This window comes from Trachypithecus francoisi, unplaced genomic scaffold (genome assembly GCF_009764315.1).
Source record: "Trachypithecus francoisi isolate TF-2019V2 unplaced genomic scaffold, Tfra_2.0 Lachesis_group8, whole genome shotgun sequence".
Lineage (NCBI taxonomy): Eukaryota > Metazoa > Chordata > Mammalia > Primates > Cercopithecidae > Trachypithecus > Trachypithecus francoisi.
In genome coordinates, this window is record NW_022681473.1 from 84,480,333 (window position 1) to 84,492,492 (window position 12,160).

At 36.5% G+C, this 12,160-nt stretch overlaps 1 long non-coding RNA gene across 1 annotated transcript; it reads left to right on the forward strand.

Moving 5' to 3' along the window:
• Nucleotides 1-529: 529 nt before the first annotated feature.
• On the forward strand, nucleotides 530-2,068 carry LOC117081780. Its single transcript, XR_004436275.1, has 2 exons — nucleotides 530-1,123; nucleotides 1,424-2,068. It is a non-coding gene; the product is annotated as an uncharacterized LOC117081780 (long non-coding RNA).
• The last annotated feature ends 10,092 nt before the right edge of the window (nucleotides 2,069-12,160 follow it).

Below are 12,160 nucleotides of genomic sequence, written 5' to 3' on the forward strand. Positions count from 1 at the left end.
GTGATCTCTGCCTAGGGAGATGCTTTGTGGCAGAAAGAGGTTGCTTTCTGTTTGAACTGGCCTAAGTTAGTGACACCAAATGACAGGTACAGCTGACAGGCAGTGATGATAGAATAAGACCTTATTTATCCAAGCAGACTGCTGAATGAGGCTGCTTAGCCTGAAAGTCACAGAGCTGATGGCTCCTTTCTCATTTGAGAATGGATTACACCTATGATTCCGTGCAAACTTTCCATTTAAGTATGAAGCCAAAGAAGTCTTGTTTCCAATAAGGACCTAAGATGTGTCTACTCCCTTGTTTTCAGACCTCAACACTCACTGATGCTAGAGAGCAAACTCTACATATAAGACAAATCCCACCCCTGAGGGCAGAATTTGTATTGTCTGCTTCCTTTATACTTTCCAGAACATTTACTAGACTGCTCTGTCCACAGAAGGCAGTCACTAATTGTACTTTGAAAGGATTATTTCTACTTTCCAGTTTAGGCAGGCTAAATAGCTCAGTTTGCAAACAGAATTTTCTCTAATCTTGAAAAGCCTATACAAAGACTTATTAAAAAATAAAATCTGAGTTTTTCATAACTAAGGGTTTAATTTTGATTAACATATGCTCGAGGAGAGATAATTTTTGTGAATGTTCAAGGTTCATATCATAATTCTTAGGCCTAAAGTGGAACCAGTTGGCTTTGCTTTTATGAATCTTAAATATGCTTTTCCAGGGAGCCTTCCAACCCACAGCCTACCACAGTGGGGATTTAGAGTCTTTATACTATAATATGAAGACGTTTTATTTTTATTATTTGACATCTATTATGTTATCTAACACTATGCTGGAAAATCATGATCAAAAGAAGCCCAGAGACTATTCTGAGATTTATGTCCTGTACCAAAATGAAATCTCTGGATCAACTCTTGATTCCTGATCAACACATGTACCATCTTTGACCCTACCTGCATTGGCTCTAGGAATTTATGCAACTGCCTGCAAAATAAGATCACCAAATCCTTGATTATGTCTTTCCTATAATTAGTTTATCGTAAAATGCTCCAGTCCATCTGTAGGATTGCTAAATGACCACTCAATTTGTTCAATATGAAATGCTTTCTCTAAAGGATATTTAAGGTCTATGCTTTTTTTTTTGAGGCGGAGTCTCGCTCTGTCTCCCGGACGGGAGTGCAGTGGCCGGATCTCAGCTCACTGCAAGCTCCGCCTCCCGGGTTTACGCCATTCTCCTGCCTCAGCCTCCTGAGTAGCTGGGACTACAGGCGCCCGCCACCTCGCCCGGCTCGTTTTTGTATTTTTAGTAGAGATGGGGTTTCACTGTGTTAGCCAGGATGGTCTCGATCTCCTGACCTCGTGATCCGCCCGCCTCGGCCTCCCAAAGTGCTGGGATTACAGGCTTGAGCCACCGCGCCCGGCCAGGTCTATGCTTATTAAGTGCAGAAGAGAGTAAACCAAGAAGGATTAAGTGTAGCTGATTGATGTTTTAAATTCCTGGAAATTTCCCTTTGAAACTCCAAAATTTTACTTCTCGGAACCTAAATGGAAATGATCTAAATTAGTGCCAACACATAGAAACATGTGGGCCACGTATGTAATTTTATGTTTTTAGCATGACTATTTTAGATACCTCATATAAGAGGACTCATGCAATAAGGAGAGAATTGCATTTTATGGCACGCAGACATAGATAAGCAAAAATCTTAGAAGTTGAAAATCATCAGAGCCATATTAAAACAAAAACAGGTGAAATTAGTTATATGTATATATATTAGGATAATACATCCAAAATATGAGAGAGATATTTTAAAATTATTGAGTTTTTTTGTAGTAAATCTTCAAAATATAGGGTGTATTTTAAAGCACATCTGAATTTAGACTAGTCACATTTCAAGTTCTCAGCCATGTTTGTCTAATGGCTAGTCCATTGAAAGCACAGATCTACATGCCTGAGTCATTCCCTGGAGGCAAAGAAGGATGGTTACACAGAGCATTACACTTTGAGTGAGACAAACTGAGTTCATATCCTCAGTGCCACCTGTGGGTGACTTTGGGCAAAAAAAAAAACAAACCTCAATTTTCTCATATGTAAATCAGGGATAATGTCTATCTTGTTGTAGGCTAGTTTGTTATTTAAATGTAAAAATCATATGGTGTAATTTATTTTGTCAATTTCTTTAATACTTTAAAAATAAATTTCAATATGAAATACGTTGAAATCATATTGTTTAAAAAAAAAAGCTACATGTGTTTATCAACGTCCTCCAGTCATCTTTTATGTAATGCATGAATGAAATCATCTGATCTTTATGAAAGTTCTTACATATATAAGATGTGGTACACCAAACCTCTGTGACAATAGCTAACAACTGAGTGCTCACTGTAGGCCAACTATGCTGTATGTGCTTCGCGTGTGTGATACCATGTGAGCCTCACAGCAACTCTCTGAGATACATATTGTACAAAAGGAAATCAGGCTTATAGAACTTACACAGATTGCCCATTGTCATGCTATGTGCGCATGATGGAGGTTTGTCTATCTGATTCTACCACCTTTCCTCTTCACCACACACTAGTATTTGACATGTATTTGTGAAGCTGATTAAAGAATGCATGATTTGGTACATGTTAAGTGTATTTTCTTATGTTCCCAGAAAGCTCATGTTCAAATATCACAACTTTTTACCTGTGGTGTTTTTGAATATTATCTATATACCACCAGTTAGTCTGTCAGTCATAATAACCAAAATTTCATTTTCTTAAACATTATTTTTATGTAGTTTATTTACAGTAGGGTTTGAGGACATAAAAATTACTATCAGTAGCAAAAGCAACTGCATTTGCTTTTAAAGGTGCAGTTTATATTTTTTGAATTTAGTTACTTATATCTACTTTTAAATATGCTTGCCATTTATCCACATATAAAGTATATGTTGTACATAGGCTATAACTAAATTTATTTAATTTTTTTTATTTTTGTTTTTTTTTTTCTTTTTGAGACAGACTCACTGTTGCCCAGGCTAGAGTGCACTGGCACGATCTCGGCTCACTGCAACCTCTGCCTTCTAGGTTCCAGTGATTCTCATGCCTCAGCTTCCCAAGTAGCTGGGATTACAGGCATGCGCTACCATGCCCAGCTAATTTTTTGTGTTTTTAGTAGAGACCAGGTTTCACTATGTTGGCCAGGCTGGTCTCGAACTCCTGGCCTCAAGTAATCTGCTGGCCTCGACCTCCCAAAGTGCTGGGATTACAGGCGTGAGCCAGCATGCTTCGCCACTAAATCTATTAATTTTATTCCCCTTCCGTGTAGGATTCCATACCTGTGTGCAAATTTCTTGTTATTGTGTGAAAAACACTTAACGTGAGATCTGCCCTCTTAAAATTTTAGTGCATAGTATTTTTTTATCTATAAGCACAATGCTTATAGATCTCTAGAATTACAGAGATTCTAGATTGTACAGCAGATCTCTAGAAATTACTAATCTCATATAACTAAAACTTTATACTCATTGAATAGCTACTCCCCATTTTCCCTTGCCCCAGATCCTGGCAGCCACCATTCTACTTTCTGTTTCTAGAAGCATGACTATTTTAGACACCTCATATAAGAGGACTCATGCAACAAGGAGAGAATTGCATTTTATGGTACACAAACATAGATAAGCAAAAATCCTAGTAGTTGAAAATCCTAAGAGCTAAAGCAATATTTAAAAAGAAAACAGGCTCACACCTGTAATCCCAACATTTTGGGAGGCCGAGGTGGGCAGATCACGAGATCAGGAGATCAAGACCATCCTGGCCAACATGGTGAAACCCCATCTCTACTGAAAATACAAAAAAAATTAGCCAGGCATGGTGGCACACCCCTGTAGTCCCAGCTACTTGGGAGGCTGAGGCAGGAGAATTGCTTTTGCTTGAATCCAGGAGACGGAGGCTGCATTGAACCAAGATCATGCCACTGCACTCCAGCCTGGGCAACAGAGTGAGACTCTGTGTCAAAAAAAAAGAAAAAGAAAATGTTAAAATCAGGATTTTTACAATCTGATTTTAAGACTAGCTATGAAACAGTATTGAGACAGTGTAATATTGATGGATGGACATGTGGATCCATAGAACAGAATACAATCTAGAAATAAATTCAGATATAGATGATCAATTAATTTTTGACAAAGGTGTCAAGGAATTCAATGGGACGTTCTCTTAAACAAATAGTGCTGGAACAACTGAATATCTTCTTGGAAAAAACATGAACTCATAGGCAGAAAGCAGTTCAGTGGTTTCTTGGTCACAGGGACAGAGGTTGGACTACAAAAGGGCAGGGAGAACCTTTTGGAGGTGATGGAAATACGCTGTAGCTTGATTGTGGTAATGATTTTGCAGGTGTACACAACTGTCAAAGTCACTGGGTTTTAAAGAGTAATGTAGGGTTTTTGTACATACATTATATTTTTATGAAGTTGATTTTTAAAAATAGATATCCAGAAATGACTAATTTTATTCTTTTATTATTTTCCATGGCAAGCATAAGATGAACTCATCCTCAAATTCTAGGGATATATCTTCAGGGGGGGCCTGTTATTTAAAAAAATACATTTCACCAATTCACTGGAATTTTAAAATACCAAGTAACACATCCTTTGTAATCAGAAGGTGCAATTTCTCCGTTAAATGACAGAATGGGAAACAAAATAATTGCTTTAAAATAATTAGTCCATTTGGCAGGATTTAGGAAATTTGAAAAGATGGCTAGTTACTATATAAGAAGGATTTGGTTGGCTTTTAATTTAAATCAGGACTGTTAGAACCTAGAAGAGGATACCAAAGTGGTTTTAGCATCTACTTTTCCAAAGAAAAACGATAGCATTCAACATCCCATTGTTTATTACCATATAAGAAGGATTTGGCTGGCTTTTAATTTAAATCAGGACTGTTAGGACCTAGAAGAGGCTACCAAAGTGGTTTTAGCATCTACTTTTCCGAAGAAAAACGGTAGCATTCAACATTCCATTGTTTATTCGGTTGTGCTATAAGACAAACTGAGATGATTTCTTGAGACCTGTTTTAGTTCTATAGAATTAAGCACAAGTAACATGAAGTAACCTATTTACTCTGGTAATATACTAAAACTTTTTATTTTTTTAGGCCGGGCGCGGTGGCTCAAGCCTGTAATCCCAGCACTTTGGGAGGCCAAGACGGGTGGATCACGAGGTCAGGAGATCAAGACCATCCTGGCTAACACAGTGAAACCCCGTCTCTACTAAAAAATATAAAAAAAAAAACTAGCCGAGCGAGGTGGCGGGCGCCTGTAGTCCCAGCTACTTGGGAGGCTGAGGCAGGAGAATGGCGTGAACCCGGGAGGCGGAGCTTGCAGTGAGCTGAGATCCGGCCACTGCACTCCAGCCCGGGCGACAGAGCAAGACTCCGTCTCAAAAAAAACAAACAAAAAAAAAAAAAAAAAAAAACATAAAACTTTTTATTTTTTTAAGACTTCATTTTTTACGTGAAATGTGTAACTTTTTAAAAGAAAACTTTAGTCTTGGGTTTTGTCTCCATCTAGTGGTCATGTTGGTCTTTTCCATTTACAGTCAGGCTTGGGTCAAGGATGCATTGCCTATACTGACAGTGATCTCATGAAATTATAATGGAGCTAAACATTTCCTATCACCTAGTGATGTTGTAGCTGTCATTATGTCATAGCACAACACATTACTCACATGTTTGAGGTGATGCTAAATGTAAACAAACCTACTGCACTGCCAGTCATGTTTACATACAACTATGTATGGTACATAACACTGGATAATGATAATAAACAACTATGTTACCGGTTTATGAATTTACTATAATATACTTCTGGTCATTATTTTATGGTATTCTTCCACTTATTAAAAAACAGTGAACCGTAAAACAGTTTCAGGCAGGTCCTTCAGGGGGTATTCCAGAAGAAGGCATTATTACCATAGGAGATGACATAGGAGTAACTCCATGAGTGTTATTGCCCCTGAATACCTCCCAGAGGACAAGATGTGGAGGGAGAAGACAGTGATCATGATGACCCTCTGTTGGCCTTGACTAAGTATGTGTTTGTGTCTTTGTTTTTAACAAAAAAGTTTAAAAAGTAAAAAAATATATAAATAATGCATATTGAAAATACAAAAAAGCTCATAGAATGAGGCTCTAAAGAAAAAAATAGTTTTGCATAGCTACACAAGGTGTTTGCATTTTAAGCTAAGTGTTATTACAAGAGTTAAAATGTTTTTAGAAATTAAAAGTGTATAAAGTAAAAAAAGTACAATAAGCTAAGGGTAATTTATTATGGAAGAAAGAAAAATATGTTTGCAAAAATTTAGTGCAGCCTAAGTCAGTAGTGTTGATAAAGTCTATAGTAGTGTTCGGTAATATCTTAGGCCATCACATTTGCCCACCACTCACTCACTAACCCACTCAGAGCAACACCAAGTTCTTCAAGCTCCACTCATGAAGTACACACTCTACAGGTGTACCTTTTAAAGTCAACTATACCATATTTTTACTGTACCTTCTCTATGTTTAGATTTCTTAAGATACACAAATACTTTCCTTGTGTTACAATTGCCTACAGTATGTAGTATAGTAACATGTTCTACAGGTTCGTAGCCTAGGAGCAACAGGCTATACCAAGTAGCCTAGGTGTGTAGTAGGCTATGCCACCTAGGTTTGTGTAAGTGCATTCTGATATTGAACAAAGATGAAATTGCCTAGTAACACATTTCTCAGAACATACCCCCATCATTAAGTGATGCATGACTGTAACTGAAATTTTAAAAGGATAAGCCAACTATCCTGGGGTTTTTTCATTCTGTTTTTGTTGTTCATTTTTAGTTTTTTTGGTAAGGATTGAAAAACTATTGAGTACTATGCTTATTACCTGGGTGATGAAATAATTTGTACACCAAACTCCTGCAACATGTAATTTTCCTATACAGCAAATGTACCCCTGAACCTAAAAAAAAGTTAAAAAGAGAAAAATGGAAACCACAGTTCATACCTAAAACAGTACCCTTTATAATTATTTGTGTCAGTAACTTCTTTCAAGAGAATATGCATTGGTATATAATTGAAGACACACGTATAACAATTGGAAATAAAAAAATCAAAAGCCATTTAGAAGGAGAAAGAAGGAAATAAACTACCTAAATCAATATAGTTATTAAAATTGATAGATTATCTTTAAGGTTTTTGGTAATGAAAAAAGAGGAAGACAGTAATTGCTTTTTTTTTTTTTTTTTTGAGACAGGGTCTTGCTCTATCACCAAGGCTAGAGTACAGTGGTGTGATCATGACTCACGGCAGCCTTGAACTCCTGGACTCAACAGATCCTCCAGCCTCTGCCTTCTGCATAGCTAAGACTACAGTGCAAGCCACCATGCTCAGCTAATTTTTTAATTTTTCTTGTATAGAGACAGAGTCTTGCTATGTTGACCAGGCTGGTTTTAAACTCCTGGCCTCAAGCAATCCTGCTGCCTTGGCCTCCAAAGGTGCTGGGATTATAGGTGTGAGCCATGGTGCCCAGCCTTTCTTTATGTTTGTTTTGTGCATATTTTTTAATTTGATCAAATAAACCACATTTTTATGAGTAAAAGTATTTTGAGACATTTTTTTCTAAATAAAATATTCTTAATTTTTGTATAATTTTGTAGAACGATAGCATACACAAAGTAAAATTCAGAAATCTTGGCAAATTCTTCAAAGTGAATAGGGTTATGTAACTATCACCCAGCTCAAGATCTAGAACATAATCAGCACCTCCAACAGCTACTTTGTGCTTCCGCTCAGTGTTCCCTCAAAGGTAACTACAATCTAACTTTTATTTCCATCATTTAGTTTTGCCTACATAAATGTAGTAACTTACGTATATTTTTGCATTTGGTTTATTTCAGTCAACATTACGTCTATGAAATTTCTCCATTTCTGCATGTAGCAGGGTTTTGTTCTTTTTATTGATGTATTCTGTTATACAAATATGTAATAATTTATATATACATGCTATTGTTAACTTTTGGTGGGATTTTGCATTGTTTCCAGTTTGGGGATTTTATGAATAGTGCTGCCATAAACATTCTAGTACATGGTTTTGGTGTACCTACTATACCTTTCAGTGCATATCTAGTAAAGCCTGCTGAGTCACAGGATGTACTTATATTCCACTTTAGTAAAAACTGCCAAAACACTTCTCCAAAGTAGTTGTACCAATTTACACTCTTAGCAGGAAAGGAGAGTTCCCATTGCTCCACATGCCCATGGTTCTTGTTACTGCCAGGTTTGTTGATTTTCATTTCTTTTTTTTTTAAATAGCCATTCTAGTGGGCATGTAGTATTAGCTCATTGTAGTTTAATTTGCATTATCCTGGTGACCAGTGATGTGAAGCAATGTTTTTATGTGTGCTGACTGACCACTTGGATCTCCTCTCTCATGAAGTGCTTCATCTTTCTCCATTTTCTTTCTGGGATGTGTGCACATTTCTTATTTTTACAAGTTCTTTATATATTTTCAATACTAGTTATTTTTTGGATATATGCTCTCTCAGTCTGTGGCTTGCCTTTTCACACTCTTACTGGTGATTTTAATGAAGAGAATATCTTAATTTTATTTATTTATTTACTTTATAGAGACAGGGATCTTGTGCTGTTGCCCAGGCTGGAGTGCACTGGTGTGATCGTAGCTCTGTGCAGCCTCAAATTCTGGGGCTCAAGCAATTCTGCCTCAGCCTCCCAAGTTGCTAGGACTACAGGTGCATGCCACCATGTGCAGCTAATTCATGTATTTGTTTTTGTAGAGACAGAATCTTACTATATTGCCCCAGGCTATTCTCAGACTCCTAGGCTCAAGCCATCCTCCTGCCTCGGCCTCCTAAAGTGCTGGTATTACAGGCATGAGCTACAGCATCTGGCCTGAGAATATCTTAATTTTAATGACCTCTAATTTATCTATTGCCTTCTTTTGATTGGTGCTTTTGGTTTCCTGGTTGAAAAATATTTGTCTACCCCAAGATCATGAAGGTTTTTTTCATTGTTATACTCTAGAAGCTTTTGTGTTTTACCTTTAGTGCTATTTTGAGTTGATATTTGCATTTGACACACGGTAGGAGTCAAAGTTCATTTTCCCATATTAATATCCAATTTATCAATGCCACTTATTAAAAGGAATAACCCCTCACACACATATAAACACACACACACTACATTGCAGTGAAACTTTTGTCATTTATCTGGTGATCATATTTAGTTGGGTCTGTTTCTAGACTCTATTTTGTTTCATTGAGCTATCTTTGCCCCAATACCCCAGTTTTAATATTTTGGCTTTACCGTAAGTCTTATTATGTGGTAGTGTAGATATTCCAACTTCACTCTTGTTTTTCAAGGTTATTTTGACCATTCTTGCCCACTACATTTACCTTTTTTTTTTTTTTGAGACGGAGTCTTGCTCTTTCACTCAGGCTGGAGTGCAACAGCACGATCTCAGCTCACTGCAGCCTCTGCCTCCTGAGTTCAAGCCATTCTCCCGCCTCAGCCTCCCAAGTAGCTGGGATTACAGGCATGCACCACCATACCCAGTTAATTTTTGTATTTTTAGTAGAGACGGGGTTTCACCACGTTGGCTAGGCTGGTCTCAAACTCTTAACCTCGTGATCCATCTGCCTCAGCCTGCCAAAGTGCTACATTTACTTTCTAATTTTAGAATCTCCTTGTCAACATCTATTTTAAACAACCCTGCTGAGATTCATATTGGGATTACATGAAATTTCTAGATCTAGTTGAGGAAAATTAACATCATTGTAATATTCGGTGTTACAGTTCTTGAATATACTGTAATATATTTCCGCATTTATTTAGGTATTACTTTTTGTTGATAATGTTTTAGAGTATTCTGTTGGAATTCTTTCTCTCCTTTTAAAGATTTATTCTTAATGTATTTTTTGGCTCTCAATGCTATTATAAATGTTACTGTCTTTTACATTCCATTTTTAATTTTTTTTACTATATAAAAGTAACATTTATTTTTCTCTATTGACCATGTGTCCCCTGGCCTTGATAAATTTATTAATTCCAACAGCTTACCTGTACATTCATTTTCTTTTCTGTTTTTTTTTTCTTTTTGAGACGGAATCTCACTCTGTTGCCAGGCTGGAGTGCAGTGGCGCCATCTCGGCTCACTGCAACCTCCATCTCCCAGGTTCAAGCAATTCTCCCGCCTCAGACTCCCGAGTACCTGGGACTACAGGTACGCGCCACCACACCCAGCTAATTTTTGTAATTTTAGTAGAAACGGGGTTTCACCATGTTGGCCAGATGGTCTTGATCCCTTGACCTCGTGATCCACCCGCCTTAGCTTCCCAAAGGGCTGAGATTACAGGCATGAGCCACTGCGCCTGGCCTGAATTTTCTATGTATACAGCCATGTTGACAACTAATGACAGTTTCATTTCTTCCTTTTTAATTTTTTTAATGTGGTAAGTTATACAGTATTGATTTTAAACAACCTTGCATTCCTGCAATGATCAAAACTTGATTGTGATATATTATCCATTTTTTAACATGCTACATTTGGGTTACATTTGCTAATATTTTATTTAATATCTGAATTGATCTTCTTGAGAGACATTGACCTATCATTTTCCTTTTTAGTAATGTTCTTTCAGATTTTGGTATAAAGATGAGTTGGGAAGTGTTAACATTTTTTTTTTTAATTCCTGCAAGAGGTTGGGTAGAATTGGTGAATTGGTGTTATTTCATTCTTAAATGTTTGGAAGAATGTACCAGTGAGGCTTTTTCTTTGTGGAATGTGTTTTAATTTTAGATTCCATATTTTTAGTAGTTATATTTTTATAACTACTTCTATTAAAGCTATATTTCTTCTTGTGTTTCTTTTGGAAACCTTTTAAGTAATTTATTTTATTTAAATTGTCAAATTTACTAGCATCAAATTATTCAAAATATCTTCCTATCTTTTTAATGCCTGTAAGATCTTTAGGTATAGATTTACCATTTCTGATATTGGTGAAACTAATCTTAAGTTTATTCTGTGAAAACTAACAAATGATAGTTGACAGAATGAACAGCATCTTTAAAAATAGTTTCACTTAAAATTCAGAAATATTTCTTATTTGACTTTTTTCCCATTGGTTCTTGATAAAAATTAAGAACATAATGTTAAAATAGCATCATGAGTCAATCAAATGAAATCTAGGTGTTTTTGCTTTAAAATTATATAAACCCATATTAGGTAAGGATATAATGAGTATAAGTCATTTAGAATAACTTTTTGGAAATTATTTCTGCCATTTGAGTTGCCATAACTCACCTATCAAATTATTTCAGCCATATGGACTTCTGATAGGTGAAGGGCTCAGCAAAAGCCAAGGCATGTTGGCAGTAACATAGCTGGGTAAGAATGGTGATGAAATCACTCCAAACATATTAGGTAAAAGTTATACACACACATACACACACATCAACAACTCTGTTCAAATCAAATCTTATGCAGAATGTGAGCTCAACTACATAAGGGCAGGGATTTTTGTATGTTTTGCTCATGGTTACATCCTTAGCACATATAATAGCTCCTGACACAAAGTCATTCAATAAATATGTATTAAATGAATGAGGAGTGCCTGAACTGCCTGGAGAAACACTGTGGGTACTGGGGAGCAGTTTGAAATTCAAACTCCTGTTAAGAAAAATCTCTCAGAAAATAGTGCAAAGATACAGAGATATAAAAAAAGGAATACAACCTTTCCACACAACCTTTTAATTGCCTCTCTCTATATATAAAATATAGATAGATATCTCTCTACAGAGAGAGAGAGAGAGAGAGAGAGAGCGCGATCTCCTGCTTTTGCTATGTGAGCTGCCTGTTCCTCCTTTGCCTTCCACCATGATTGTAAGCTTCTGGAGGCTTCACCAGAAGCCAAGCAGATGCCAGTATCGTGCTTCCTGTAAAGCCTGCAGAACTGTGAGCCAATTAAATCTTTTTTCTTTATAAATTACCCCGTTTCAAGTAAATAACAATGCAAGACTAGCCTAATACAATTGTGATAGTAATGTAAACATTAAATATTACTCTAGTCAAAATTTCAATTTATCTATAATAGTAGTATAAAGGAGCAATAAGTATATGTG